Raw genomic sequence first — 16,759 nt, 5'->3', positions numbered from 1 at the left:
ATTTGAAAAAATTATGCACAGTAATTCAAAATAGCAAATCAAGAAAGAAAACTGTCAATAAAAAAGAGATCAAATTAGGTTCATGAACCCAGAAGAGGATTCAAAATAAAACTATAAAAATTGAAAGGAATGGAGAATCAAATTGGAGATGTAATGTAGAATCAAAATTGTGTAATAATATTTATTTTAATCTCAGAGCTATTAGCCTATGATTTGCTGTAGATGGTCTATTTTATGGACCTTAACAGTATTCAATCAATGGAGATAAAAAAAAATATAAAAATAATGAAACTATAAACATTTTTTCTGTCAACTTCAGCTATTTTTAACCGCTCGTGTGGAGTGTCTTACTTAAAAAAAATACTCGTAAACTCCAGAACTGCAAAACAACAAACATAGGGTTCATTTGGGTTTAATCACATAAAAGGTTAATAAAAGCATTGTTTTCGCCTACCAGATTTTTTTTAGTTTCAATACCCATACCCATACGTATTTTCGAAAAAAAAGTGTTACTTTTTGTGCCTACCTCCAGGGGCAAAAATGGCCAAAGAAATTTAAGAACTTCAACTTGAAAATAAATTTTCTTACGTTTTATATAATTTTCTTTTTTATTCTTTTTATCGATATTTTAAAAAAATACTCTAGGCTAGGTACACAGTTTGGTCAGTTGAATTTTAAATTGATGTATAAAAAATGGTTTTTGTTGAAAGCAGTTTGCTGATTTAAAATTGTGATGAAAATTCGGATCATTTTTTTTTTTTAATTTCTTACGTGTAGTCTGAAATTCCAAAAAGTCTGAAGTTCCAAAAAGTTTATCCACAACGTTCTAACAAGTCACTTTGATAATAATAAAATACTTTTATATCATAATAAATTTCATACTGATATGAAATATTCTAAATGAATGAAACTAATTTAAACATCAACTTTAATTTGTGTTTATTGTTCTTCTAAATACTCAACTCGACATTCAAAGGATTTTCATAAACTACACAAGGCCACAAAATCCACATTTTATTAAGGTGTAAAGAATTTAAGCGCAAATTTTAATTTTTTCTATTGTCTTACAACTTTTGAACATATGAATAAATTATTTAAAAAAATTCTGCACTTTTTTGATAAAATTTGAAAATATTAAAAAAAAATAAATGAAGGGGTTTTCTCCCAAACCGTAAGTCATTTTGACTTCTGCGAAAACGCTTATTGAAGTTTTATATTTGTTCACTTTTCCTAATTTCCCAATTTTGTAAAATAATAGATTTTAAACGAACCTAAGATGTATCAACTTAATTATATTTGAGATATTTTTAAAGCAAAAATCAAATCGTTTTGTAGATTTCGAGAAGTTTGTTCATTTGAATCAACAATTGAATTTGATGAATAAGATTTGAAATTTTTAAGAAGTTTTTATTGAAAAAGTCTTTCGAAAATATTAAAATTTTATCAATTCATAGAAGAGAAGGTGTTTTGGATCCGCGAATTCAATGGAAAAGCCGATTTTTTTCCCGTTATTTATATTTTAAAATGTGAAATGAAATGAAAGTTATGTTCCCTAGTTAAAAAACATTCAAGATTATTACAACTTAGGCAGATTGAAAGTTAGAAGAAAGGAATGAATATTAAAAACGAGCGAGTAGAATTTGGTTAAAAGCATTTTCATCACATGTCATCAATTTATTCCTCAAGAAAAAAATTTTCAAATTCATAATCTTGAAATGTTCTTACTAAAAGAACATGACTTTTACCAACAAAGAAGATAAAATGAGTTAATATTTTATTATAATTTCCAAATAATATTACTAAATAATATATATTTTTTAAATAAGTTTACCGAATTTTAAAGTCAAACTATTAAAAATATTTGAACAATTTTTAATAAGTTTGTCTTTGTTTCTCAAGTTTAAATTTTTGTGTTGAAAAATGATTCGAAGAAGCAACTTCAAAGCTTAATTTCAATGCACAATTTTGACTCAATTACGATTTGATTTTCTGAGTTTTTCTTAAGCTTAAATTATGACAAACGTTTCAACTCCAGATCGTATCACGATAAGCGTTATCACAAAAAAGGTAAAGGGTTTTCAAATATTAAGTGAATTTCTTAATCTTTAATCTTGTTAATAAAAATATCACCAATGTTTTCACAATTACAAAATCAAAAGGGAATGAATTCAAAGTGGGGATACTTGATCCCTTTTCTTATTTTCACCATATCTTTATGGAAAAGTTTAGCAACTCGCACTCTTTTACATTTTCTGACAGCGTGTAACTTCAAGTTTCTATGCTCCTAAAATTAGAACGATACTTGAACCCGTAGATGAGCTAGAAGCAATTTCGTGGGAGTAAAAAAATTGCGATATTTTTGAAGTTAGGGGAGACTTGATCCTTTATTCAGGAAAACCCTTATCCATGGAAAAAATCAATTAAAACCCTAAGATAGAATGTTAATTGACTATTTTGGTCATGTTTGTTCTCATTTCACAAACTAAAATTGTCGGAAAAAAAAATTCTAAAGCTTATTCTCAACCCTTATGACATTGCATACTTACGGGTGCAATTTTTTATAAACAAGAGAATATCAATTATTTTAGCCCTTTTCTTCAGATAATTGATGGATGAATATTAGCTATTGGATAAATATTAGTAATCTCGTAATCAGCACTGACCACGATCCATTGAGAAGAAGAATATACCGGGATCATTTGTACCCATATATTAGGGATCAATCAACATTTTAGAAAACTTTTTCTGAAAAAAGTTGGGAGTTTTCCATCGCTTTGAAAATATCGTATTTTGAAGTTCATACTACAGATTGATGTATTGGAATAAATATTTTTGTTATAATATTTCCATGTTAGGAACATTTTAAAATGATGAAAAAAGATCTTCAAGTCACATTTTGTGAAATTTTTCAAACAAAGTTCAATAATCCAAAAACTTATTTTGTTAAAATTTTTTGAACTTCAACCTTTGCTGTTTTGTTCCATTTGGCACATTTTTCTAGAACATTTGATCTTTGTACGACATTCTAGTTTGGAGATATAGCTAAGGAATCAAGTATCCCCAGGATCAAGTATCCTCATTCTCCCCTACAGATAATTTTTATGATTTCAGATAATTCAACCCTCCAAAACTGCTGACAAGATCTTCCAGTCGATTTTTAAATGTTTAGGAGATATTTGTTGAAGCAATATTTTTTGTTTTAATTCCGTATTTTCCGTAACTAGTTTAAAATTATTTTAAAAATGTTCATGGATTTTGATGAGAATGTTCAGCCAACCAGTTCAATTAATATTATTGAAAGTGAAAATTGAATAATTAGCACCACTGGAATTGTAAAACACTTTAAATATATATTTTTTTAAACATTTCGAATAGAAAAATTTCCAAGAAATGTTTTGTATGGAAGGTCACCGACCAAGTATTTTTACTTTTGGTGGAAATGCAACCGTTACTGCAAGTGAATTTAGCGTAACAGTATTTTTTTCTTCAAGTCCTTCTACGAAACACACCATGCCTTGTGTATTGTGTATTTTGGTATTGTTGGTAATTCTAGCTTAATTTGAATTTCGAACAACCGCCCAACCCCTCCCCCCCCCCCATGGACGAGTCCTTCGCACGGGCCTGGCCCCATACGACAGTTTATTCTCGACATCCTAATCTATAGTTTGGAGGTTGGGACCCCAGATTCCCAGACATTAAGGAATTTTGGCACAACCTAATGTACATGTCCCGATAAATGTGTCTAAGATAAATGTGTCTAAGATAAATGTGCCAAAGAATGTTTTGTTGAAATGTGTCGCCATTTTATGCAGTTTTAATCATTTGACTTTTTTTGTCAAAATAATGTTAGAAGTATTTTTTGCCTTTAAATCAAACTGATTGATCAAGCATAAGCCTTGATCAAGGATAAGCAAGAAAAACGTCGGACGAAGCATCGCAGCTTTGCAAGCACTTTCGATTTGAGGTGGCTTTTTCATTATTCCAATTAGTTATTAATCGGATCTACGCAATTTAACTTAAATTGAACTTTTTTTTCATTTATTCGTAGGAGTTCATTGGTGGCGTAATATAGTTTGCGTCATGCTTGCAGTTACTACAATCGTATATAATCCACCTGCTTCCTGAGCAAATCTTCCTTCTATAAAACCAGAACATAATTCCGTTGTGCAAATAATTTTTCAATCGAAGTCGGCTTAGCTGCAACTTTCCAAGACCGGTTAGTTCCCATTGCAAAAACTACAGCGAGTGACCTTGACAAAGGACGCTTGCTGGGGCAAGCCATGCCTACTGATTTTCACTCTTGTCCGACTGGACCATCGCCTACTACATGTCTATTCACCTACCTACAATCAAGTATCATTTTTGCTCGCTTCATTGGTGAATTTATGGGCAGTCAAGCTAGCGCTGAGCGATTTGTCAGGAACATGTTCCTGGCTGAAATATGTTGGGATTCCATTATTCACAGTTTTTGTGGTTATTTTTCAGGCTGAGCTTCAGGCCGAGAATTCACCTATCAGTGCTGTCAGATGAAAGATGTTACCGCACTTAAGAGATAAGAAGTGACAACATTTACAAAATTATTAAGGCAATTTGTTGAAGATCTCTATAAGTAGGTTTTGACACCACACCCATTTCGTTGCATATTGTTTGCTAGTTAAGAGAAGACCTATCCCTATAAGAAATCTCCACAGGGCTGATTCTTTGTGAACGCTTTCATTACAGGGTTAAAACACTACGGACCGAGTAATGATGATAGTGGCAATAATTTTTAACGATAATGTGATCAACCACTAGAACTACTGTATGTTTGGACCTTCATATCTACTGGATTCTCTGCTCTGGATAGTTGGCGATGGCCGTAGTGGAACAAACAAGTAGGTAATGTTATTCACCTGCAGGTCGATTGTTTATCTTTCTGTTGAACTTTTGCAGTTATAGTTGGAGGTAATTGAAAAGCTGGTAACTTCAATAAGTGCAGTAAACGTAAATGTCAGAATTCAGATTCCGTTCAGGTAAATTCTTTTCTTCTTCGGAGATCTACTTATATAATTTTTAGGAGTTCGTACTTAAACGCATTCCTGAGCTTTGATAAATACTACATATATGTAAGAAAGAATAGGGATACTTAATCCCTTTTTCTTATTGTCATCATAAATTTAGTTGATCGCCGTCTTTTGCATTACCCGATCAGGAGTGCATATCAAAATAATTACTCAAACCTATCTCACCGAGATATTTACATCTGATACAGTTATAATTAAGAACTCAAAATTTTCGGTTTTAAGTATCTCCAATCTGAATTATATCTTATTCTGATTGACAGACTTGAAAAGGATTGAGCTCATTTTCAATGATGAAGATTTTTTTTCGAATTGTCTTAAAATTAAACGATCATATCTTATTTTGATATACATACAACTTTTTCTGAAACACGGACATCGAAGTCAACGGCCTAAACCGTACAATCATGAGTTCCGCTCAACAGATCCATTAATTGAATCCTATTTTTGGAAAACCAAAAATGGATCATGGTTTTAGCCAATAATGTGATTTATCGACAATCCACTAGAAAATTTTCTCGAAGCATTCATATCTTGATAAGTTATAATTTTGATAGGATTTGTTCTGCCCAATATCAAACTATGCTATCTGAACGAGATATAATCTTGATAGGAGCATATCAAAAACTGATATAATTTAGCGATGATCGTATAGATTTTTTGATATAATTTGAGATATTTTAACATCCTACAAGTACTGAATTATAACTCATTTAGATAGAAAAAAATAGGTATCAAAATATCTCATTTTGATATAATTTTGTTTTTCCCTTCTGATCGGGTATCTAACAGCGTGTAATTTCATGTATATATGCTGCAAAAGTTATTTAGATCGATACAAGATCCCGTGGATGAACTAGAAGCGTCTTCGTGGGACTAAAAAATTATTTTGATATTTTGAAAGTTAAAGGAGGCTTGAAAGAAACTTGATCTTTTATAAGGATGCTCTAAGCTTTGGCAAAAATCATGCAAAATCTTAAGATAAAAGTTCCATTGACTTTTTTGGCCATATTAGTTTTCATTTCACAGTTTACATGCGTCAGACAGAAATAATTCTGGAAGTTTGTCTACTACCCTATTTTCACTGCCTACTAAAAGGCTCAGTTTTTAATTTTTTAGATAAAAGCAATTATTCGAGTCCATTTTATCAGGAAATTATCGCCTAGCTCGAGTTTACCAAAAATACAAATAAAAATGAGCCGCTTGATTTTTCAAAATTTTGGAAGACGTCTCGGTGGTATGGTCGAGTGGTTAACGTGGTAAGATGGTAATCGTTGTTCCATTGATGGCATGGGCTCGATTCCCATCTCGGTACTGGGTGTTAAATGTGTTAATCTTAAGTTGTCCACGTCATGATTAATCAGTCTGTAAAGCTTGAATCGGCTAAAAAGGTGTATGCCTTTTCAAAAGATTTTATTCAACATTATAACAAATTCGGCCCATATTTGGTCGTGTACTTTTAGGCGTCGAAAGTATTGTTAATCTTTTTAGAAATTTGAATGGGATTACTTACTGTATTTATTGTTTTTATATTTTTGAAAACCTAGTAGTTATAAGGTTTGTATTATAAGAAATTCTAAAAAAAAATCCCATGGACTTTCTACCTTCTAATGAGAACAATGTTTTTCCCATGTGTTATCCGATGAAAATCCAGTATCTAAAGCTTGTAAACACATGTAAAACACCCCTAGAAGAATATCTTATGTGGTATATTCAAGTTGAATTTTATTTGAAATTCATAGAAAAAGATTTCCGCTTATCAGCGACTCACTTTCAATGTTTTCATATGTACATATGTATTTTTTGTTTGCGCTGTTCTATTTCACACTGTTTTATGATTATTTTTTCTTGAAAGTTGAATGCTCCACTGATTTTTTTAAGTTATAAAAAACACATAATCTCGGCACCAAAATCACCCTTTTTGAAAGTTATGAAAAACGTGCTGTTCAGTTCTATTTCAATATTTCTATTCTTTGACACTACTATCTCATTCATTATTCATTAATTATTGTGAAGAGTGATCAATGTTAACATTCTTAGAAATCATTAGTAAGATTTCTCAATACTAAACGGATTTAGTATTCTCATAATTGAATCGTAGAATTTATCACATTCTTGACAAACATTCATTCAAAAGTTATAAATTAACCAATGAAATTGAATTGTACAAAACTAAAAACTTCACATTTGATTACTAAAAGTTTCATGCATTAGATTTTGTTTAAAGTTTTCCAGATAATGAACATTTCATTGTCGAATTCCCTGTTTAAATTCTTACAAAGCGTTGAAATTGCAGCCTTGAACTTTTAACTCTGAATTTAATTATTTTTTCTTTCTTTATGAGGATTTGCAATAAAATGGTAGGTTCCTAAAAGCTGGAATTTATGAAAATCGGTCCATAAGTTTTCAGTTTTCAGTCCAATTAATTATTCAGCTGAAGAAGTCAATACATTATGAAGATGAATCATTGCATCCATAATTTACACACTGCATATTCTTATATAATCTGAACGGGACCCCAGGGTTGGTGAAGAACACTTATTAAACCATTATTCTATTTTCCTAACAGTCCCATACTTCGAACAGTTGAAGGAACATAAAAATCCCGCCGAAATTTCCGATTTTCAACGCTCAGCAGGCTTTGATTTGCTTTCCAGTACACGTGAACTTTGGATCAAGGTTGCCAAAATCACAGAAAATTCTATATTATCACAGAATTTTGAGCAGGGCTTGTGATATAGCTCAGTTGGCAAGTCTGTTGTCTCCTGAGCCGATGTCCGCGAGTTCGAGCCCAAGAGTAAACATCGAACGCAGTTGTACCGGATAGTTTTTCAATAACGATCCGCCAACTGCAACGTTGATAAAGTCGCGAATGACATAAAAATGGTAAAACGACTATAATCGAAACAAAACAAACAGAATTTTGAGCAAAATTTCGTCACAGAACCTGAAATCACAGAAAATTTTCACAGAATTCACAGGTTTTCTAAACTTGATATAGCTTTCCAAAATTATAAAATTTTAAGTTACTTTCGAATTTTTATTTCTGGAAATATGAAAACAATGTAATGTAAATTGATTTTTTTTTCAATTCAAACTGTAAGCAGTTTCATTTTTTTAAATTTTCACATAATTTCGTTATGAACTTCACCGTCACAGAATTTTCGGTTCAAATCACAGAGTTTGAGTTTTTTTTTTTCAAAAACACAGATTTTTTTCGGCAACCTTGCTCTAGATGGCCGTTTCTAATGCTGTGCTGATTAGACTGAGTCGATTTGGGGTCATTTTTGAATTTCTCAATTCCTGGGGTCTTAAAAGCTTCGTTTTGGTCCAAAACTCATCCATGATTTTTTGCAGAATTTTTAAGTAACGTTTACATGAGTAAATTTTAACTTTTAGGTTTGCCCATACAACTTTCGTTTTTATTCCGACGAACCAAAAGTCATGGCATCCATGGCCCGATTTTCGTATACTCTGGCTGGGTTGTTTTCACCATCAACACTAGACTGAGTCGATTTAGGGTCATTTTTGAATTTTTCAAACCCTGGGGTCTAAAACGCTTCGCCTTGGTCCAAAACTCATCCATGATTTTTTTCAGAATTGTTATGTAACGTTTACGTGAGTAAATTTGGACTTTTAGGTTTGTATGGGAAAATTGAATATTTTGTACTGAAAAATCAACGTCACTTTTGTTTCTTCTGTGGAGCCGAGCCTGCTAATGGTTTTTGTGCCAATTTATAACCGATGAACAACTTTGTCCAATATAATAATTTCGTATCTTTTTAGAAAAAAAAAAAAGCTATTAGCTGTTTAACAGGTTTATGACTTTTTGCGTTGATAAACAATAAATTCGATTAACACCACTGCTAAATTGGCACAAAAACCATTAGCAGGCTCTGTTGCACAGGAAAAACAAAAATGATGTTGATTTGTCAGTGCAAAATATTCAATTTTCCCATACAAACCTAAAAGTCCAAATTTACTCACGTAAACGTTACATAACAATTCTGAAAAAAATCATGGATGAGTTTTGGACCAAAACGAAGCGTTTTAGACCCCAGGGTTTGAAAAATTCAAAAATGACCCTAAATCGACTCAGTCTAGTGTTGATGGTGAAAACAACCCAGCCAGAGTATACGAAAATCGGGCCATGGATGCCATGACTTTTGGTTCGTCGGAATAAAAACGAAAGTTGTATGGGAGGGTTGTTCTCAGGTGGGAGGGGCCTAAAACTATTACCCCGACTTTTTCCAATTTCATCACTATACCAAATTTAATTTTTCATTAGTTTTCAGCACTCAGTCAAAATAGTTATTCTGCAGAAGAAGTCAATTCATTATGAAGATTAATCATTGCAGCCAAAGGTCATGAAATCAAATCTTGGTCACGGTATATTTAGCACTCTGTCTGTGGGCTAGTGGTTTAAGCATTTGTAAGATGCTAGCCTCGACTTTTACCTTGAAATATTTACGCCGATGTCCTTGAAATATGTTCGCCTTTTTTTTCCTGTTGGGGAGAGAGTCCACTGCGACCATTAAGTTGATCTATTGTGGTATTACCCCGCGTTACTATTTTTACTTTGCTATGCTACTTGACACCCCTGCACTATTGGTTGAAGCTGCAGTTGTTTACCGGTAGCACTACGAGCACACACATATCAAGGTAGGATCTCCAAGTGCAATCTAAGTTCCCTTGAAAAGATCCATCCACATGCATGTGCTGCATTATTGAGGTGTACAATTCCAAGGTATACACAGCTAGCATTTCACTAATGCTATAACCGCCAACCTTCATCATACTATGTGTGCCAGGTTATGTCACGACCGGGATTCGATCTCATGAACGTTGACTTAGAAGACAAGTATGCTATCCTCTAGGCCACGATCTGCTGGCATGTTCGCCTTAGTATTAAGTTTGAATTAGATCTCTTCAAAGAAATATGAAGTTTTACTGAGATCCTAAATGTGTGTGTTCATTCGTTTTTTTTTTAAATAAAATCAATATATTCTAACAGGCCGGTAGTAATTTTATCCCAAAAGTCGGCTCATTATTTCATTAAAAAACTTCGTGCTTGTGCCGCGTGCAACGAACAGTAGAAGATACAAAAAAGCCCGCAAAAAATTTCCGTTATCAAATTTTTAATGATAAGTATATTATAGGCTTTGATTTGATTTCCAGTACACGTGAACTTTGGATGGTTGCTTCTAATGCCCAGCTCAGCCCATGGTGATGGTGAAAACAATTCCGCCAAATGAATGCCATGACTTTTGGTTCGTGGGAAACTAAACGAAAGTTATATGAGATCACGTGACCTTTCACTACGTCGTATGAAACATCTTATGAATTCACAGAAAACTGCTGCAAAGTGATCCAAACAACTTTAAATTTTTTATTTCCCATATAGAATATGTTGTTCAGACTAGAAACAAGGAAAATGGATTGCGGAAAATGGAAAAAGTTGCGACTAGTTTATATCAGTTTTTTTTTGTAATAAAACTGTTTGTTTACATTTTGTTTCATACGTCGTAATGCAAGCTCACGCAAGATATCCACGTTTGCAGTTGGCGGACGGTTATTGAAAAATTTATTCGGTACCACTGTGTTCGATGTTTTTACTCTTGGGCTCGAACTCGCGGACATCGGTTCTGGAGGCAACTGACTTGCCAACTGAGCTATATCACAGGCCACACGCTATGAAGTGGCGCTTGATAGGAATGTAGCTGGAATGCGTAGAAAAGGCAGGTCCATAAGCTTGTATAAAAAGCCTGATCTCAGAAAATAGAACCATTGACGAAAACTCTGACAGGTCAAGACGCTGGCTCCGGATTTAAAACTGTAAGCTTTAAGCAATCATAGGAATGGCAACTATCAACAGAATTGTTATAATATGATTCATAATATACGACGTTCGCTGAACCTTTGTTGCATTGACTGGTTTCGGTTCCCAAAAACTACTTCAACCGCATCTTTAATTCCCACTTTGATCAACGAAGTGTAAGAACAATCCATATCATGTCTCACCTACAATAATTTCATTGTTTTCGGAAGACTCAAAGCCCTATAAAAGAGTATAATTATCATTTTCCGGCATCATTCCGATTTCAAAGGTGTTTCAAAACCCGCCAGGAATAATTTCCTAATTACTCCATTGATCAAAAATGAAACATTTTTTTTTTCAACACTCGGCTCGGTTTATCATCGCATTATCAACATCATCGTAGAATCGTAATTAATCTTTTGCAACTTTGGGCCGGCAAACATGGCAAAACGTGTCAGACCTTCTGTTGGTAGCAAATTAAACCACTCCTTTTCACTATTTTTCTATATCACCTCCTAAGTAAACAAGATCAACCGATTCCGGCCAATCCCTACCGCAGAAGCAGGAGCGCTGCTGAATTGAACACAGAAATATCTGCACTAGACACAGGAGAAGGTACCTACGTCTAGGAAAAAAAAGACTTTTTGCGTGCTTAAGATAAATTTTCTCCTTCAGAGGCGAGAAGTTAATTAGCGAAACAGTGAATTAACAAAAACTAGTTATATAGCAGCCCTTAGCGCCGTCCGATCACGATTAAAATTCAAATAATTGCCTGAGCTTTAACTATCTGGTTAATTCATGGGCTTCCGAAAGTCGTCTGGCCAATTGAGAAAAAGTCAGTAGGTATCACCACCAAGAGTTAGCTCGGTTCTTGAGAGAGAAAAAAAACTTCAAATGATTCGCTGTCCCCTGGCTTAATTTGCCGGACGTAGGACTGTGAGTCTGTCCATTTGACTGACTGACTGACTGGACACCATCTACCACTAGTTAGGTACCGGCAGGTTACAATCCTGGGCAATCATTAAACGTTTATTGACACCTTCCGCGCGAAGGCGAATAACTGCCACGCGCCGGACGAGGACTGACCGGATTTGACCTGACGCCGGTTTTGCTTCCATCTGACTGGCAGGCGGCAGCAGGTTGACAAACGATTGATGGCTTTTGGAATTCCTTCGGGAATCTGCCCTGCACACCACACCAGTTTAATGAATAGATTTAGCGATATTGCTATTTTCGTGATTCTTCTGTGCCAGGGAGTGAAAACAATTTAAGTAGGTGTGATTTTCTAGAATTGGATAAGAATTTGATAGAAAAAAAAACCAAAATCTATGAATTTTCAAATTTTGGTATCTGTGTCTAAGGCCTTGCAAAACTGTCTTTTCTGAATAACTTTTGATTGCGTGAGTCTTATCTCTATTAGTTACATTTAGTACATGTCAAAATTTGGTACAATCTAACAAGTGGTTAAAACCTCAAATAAAAGAGGTAAGAGTCCTCAAACAAAAATATCAAAGTCCAAACAAATTCAGCAGGTTGTCATCTTTCTCATATATTGGAGTCATAGTTTTTTTTCAATTCCTGAGCATTTTATAGGAGTTTTTTTTATTTCCTGGAGCTGCCTTTCGAAATAACCCAAAATATCCAATTTTAATGTTGGTTATCTTTAGCTTCTTGCTTTATCACAGTTTTAACGTAATATCACGATGCAAAAAGTGACCGAATCGAAATACAAAACAACATTTTCATGATATTACCAATTTTCGTGGTAGGGTTAGTTGCCCTACTTTGGACCCTTTAAGCGATGGTTTTTAAATAATCATGATTTTCTCATAAATGGACGGGAAATTTATATCTTTCGGGAAATTCATTTATAAGTCATGATTTTATCTGCAAGTTTCAATGAAAATTTTCAACTTAGGTTTTGCCGTTATTGAGAGATTTGCAAAGATATGGATGATCAACATTTCCAACTTTGAACCTACTGTTCCTATTTTGGTACTGGATCGGTTCCTTTCATTGGACCTAGAACAAAAATTCCAATAGAAAGTATGATTTTTCGAAAAAAAATAAACAAATTCATTGAAAATATGATCTTCAATCAATTATTATCATACAAAAGTATAACAGCTTTTTAACATTGGAAAAAAAACAAAAATTTCTGTTATGAATATCACAAACTTGTTTATTGCCCTTCAGCTCTATCAGCAGAACAATAGCTGAAACTTGTTTGTGTTTACTTACTTGTAGTTGTTTTTAAAGCTGACAAAAATATTCAATATTGGTTCTGAATAAGGCCCCAATTGTAAATTCGCACCTTTGTTGATTTGTTGGTATTGATACAAAGTATTGGTGATGTCAGGTCTAAACATGGAACACCAAAGTCGAAAGTTTCCTATAGTTGGACCTTTGCAAATTTTCCGAGTTTTCCATTGATTTTCATTTATTTTCGGAAAAATAGGTAGAATGGTTGATATTCTTCACAGTGAAAGTAATTTTACTTCAAACTTTGGCTTGGATGGTAAAAAATCGTGGTTTTTCCTTAAACACTCCAATTTCTTAATACGCGCCCCACTAATTGAGCTAGCTGATTTACCACTGATGAGAAAGTACATTTTTAAAATCGTTGGAAAATTTATCAGAAAGACTTTCAATGGCAAAAAATAGTATGGTACAGATTCAGGAAGAATAAGGGCTCATTTTGTGCATAGGAATATCTTTATTTTATGCCAGCAAAATAAATTATTTACAATTTTCGGCATTTTAGGACTAAAGTAGGCTCTAGGTCCAAAGTAGGAGCACTCACCCTACCTATGAAAGGTAAGCGTGTAACCTTGGGGCATTTTTCTCGCTTTCGACCGTTAACAGGGGAATTGTAGTGAATGACTTACTGATTGTTACTACCAAAGATCTTCAGCCAATTCTTTCTTATCTTTCCGAAAATATATCAACGCGGAACATGAGAACAAAAATTTCAGGCCGGAGATCTGCTAGAAGTCCAATTTATTAATAGTACATTTCGTCGTCCATTACGAGGAATTTCAGATTTTTGAATAGTTAGCAATCAAATAATCTAACACACGATTTGGCCATCGTATGCCATTTACTGGTTATGCAATTTAAGTTTGTAGATATGAAATCTTGCCTGGTGAACTTCTTGGACACTTCCTGAGTTGAAAGGTTTAGGTGGGGCTTGAATTAATCCCATTTTTAGCTTTTCCAGGATCTGACTGAAGGATTTTTTGGATGTTCCACAATCTTGTGAGACAATAATTTTAAAAGGGAATTTTTGTTTAAAGGGGTTAGTTCTATGTAGAGATGTACCGAATTTTCGGTCGGCCGAATATTCGGCGCCGAATACCGCAAAAAAACCGTTGAGCCGAATATTCGGCTCACCGAATAGTTGAGCCAAGTATTCGGCCGAATAGGCCGAATACTTATTTGCTAACAGACTTGTCAAAGTTTTTAACTGATGTTGAATAATTTATAAAATATCCAAAAGTAATGTTAAAAAGGCTACACAATCATGAAAAACTTATGATTTCAGTAAAAGATCTTAGATGTATCCGTGTACATTTCACTGCAGATTTTGATTATCGTTTATTCCAGATTTTTTTCATATATTCAGGCATATATTTCATATATTCCCTAAATCCAATAAAGAATTCGAGAAAAGTCGCGTCTGACCGGAATGGCAAGATATTTTTTGAAACTGCCCGGATTTTACCCTGGTTTATTCAGATTATTTGCTAAATCAAACAAATACTAAAAATTACTCTTTGAAAGTTTTTAGATTTTGCGTTTAAAAACGATTTGTAAGAATAAATTGAAATATAAACATCCATTTTTATTAACCCATTACGATTTTAACACTGCTGCTGTGATTCGACGAAAACATTAAATTTTAAGTAGTTTATTTTCTTTTTCCTCCAATTTGTTTGAGAACAATGCCAAGATGTTGAGATATGCTCTTTTTTTTACAAATTTTTCAAAAAATCGTCCAGGCCTCGTTGATTCTTTGGAAGAAAATATGGTATTCTTAAAGTTAAAGATCATTTGGCAACTATTTTGAAGACATTCAGCTAAGATTTCACTGGAACCCAATCTCTTTGGTGATAAACGTCCAAGAAGCGACAATTCATTTGATATCCTTCTAACTATTGGTGACATTTTGAAAGTCCCAAGAGAGTCCTCTTCTTGAAGAAGATCTGATGGTTGAAAATAATCGATTCAAAAACATAAGGAGTGTTAGGATAGAAGATGAAGAAAAAAAAATTGTCTCTTTTAAATTTCTATTAAAAACTCAACCGAATATTCGTTTAGCCGAATAGTTGAAAAGGTCAATATTCGGTATTCGGCCGTTCGCCGAATACCACTATTCGGTACATCTCTAGTTCTATGATTAGCTATAAATAATTTTCTATAAGATTAATCCGGCAACTTTCTAAATATTTAGTTTTAAAAAAAGGCATTGAGCTAATCTGTAAAGGCTATGATCGCCTTAAATATGTATGAGTACCGCAAAACATTTTTTTTGTTGATTGAACACTAATCAAAAGCGTACGAATTGAAAATTACATTTTAGTATGTTTTCCCAGCATTAAATCAATAATTTCTATCCATCCGAATATAAAATCCAACAAAATTATTACAAGTAATATAAGAAGAAATTGAACAAAAACTGATATTAATTTTTATTTGAATGGCTGTTTTAGATTTTTTTTAAAAATAAATGCAGCGTTTCTTTTAACTCTTTTGAATAAAATCTCAATGTGCTTTTATTAGCGTTGCAAGGTATGGTAACCCTAGTTTATATTCGGTCAGGGCCGTAAGAAGAAATGACTCATGGGGGGGATTTTAGTGACTGATGTTTACCCAAGATTTGCCCATCAATGCACGAATACACAAAAAATTTAAAACAAATTTTTTGTTACTCTTCGATTATACGTTTTTAAGTATTTTGACATTAAAAATTTTCGTATAAGGTGAGCTAAATTCGCTTTCATCAATGGTTAAAATCTTTGAATTAGATCAAGAGTCTAGTAGATCAAACTTAGTTGATTTGAGAAAAAAATTAGTTTTTTCAGGAGAGTCTTCCCTTTCTCAAAAAACTTATTCTATACTCAAATAAAACAAGCCCTATCTTCCAAACAATTTTTTTGCAAATTCAAAGATTTTAACCTTTGATGAAAATAAATCAATTTTTCAAAAAAAAAAAGTAAGTGATAAAATCATCAGATTTTCGGATCAAATTTTCTTGATGTAAACTTGAACCAAATTTATGATTTTTGTGTGAAACTTGGCTTTAAAAAAAAACTGCAATATAAACACATTGTGGATCGAATACGAGATAACTCGTTTTTTCGCTTCCCGCTAGTATGCTACATTAAAAAAAGCATTTTTCAAACGTTATGAATCTAATGATCTATATTGAATTATGCAAAATTTTGTACACTGGTTTCTGTGATCTTATTTTGATCGCCGCTGGGATATATTCTCATCTAAATTTATGGCATATCGGCAAATTGAAATTCTAGTTAGAGAGCAATTAAGACAGAAATGAAAATTGATTGATGGAAAGGTCAAAGCTAGAGCGCTGTGGGTAGAAGAAACGAATAGATAGTGAAAATGTGAGCTAGGGCATTGTGTTATCGACACTGGTTTCTGAAACATAAAATACCAAATTTTGGTGTCCCTAATGTGTTATTAATGTTAAAAAAAATACGGTAGGAACATATAGAATTTTGTGCAGATTTTTAGAAGAAGATGTTTGTTTAACAGCATACATTGGAAATTCTGTGGATGATTTTGCTCAGTAAAATTTGGGTTTTGTTTTCGGATAAAAAAAAACTTAAATTTTACCTTTTATATGTGATTTTCAGCT

The 16,759-nt window shown here is 33.1% G+C and overlaps 1 protein-coding gene across 1 annotated transcript in view; it reads right to left on the bottom strand.

Annotated features, from left to right (window-relative positions):
• The window catches only part of LOC129739307 (uncharacterized), a 284,988-nt gene that overhangs the window by 48,955 nt on the left and 219,274 nt on the right, over nucleotides 1-16,759 (bottom strand). The gene's annotated exons all lie outside the window — the stretch shown is intronic.

The sequence above is a fragment of the Uranotaenia lowii genome, chromosome 1, assembly GCF_029784155.1.
Source record: "Uranotaenia lowii strain MFRU-FL chromosome 1, ASM2978415v1, whole genome shotgun sequence".
Lineage (NCBI taxonomy): Eukaryota > Metazoa > Arthropoda > Insecta > Diptera > Culicidae > Uranotaenia > Uranotaenia lowii.
The sequence above is the reverse complement of the archived record's forward strand: the minus strand, read 5'-3'. Positions and strand labels throughout refer to the sequence as shown.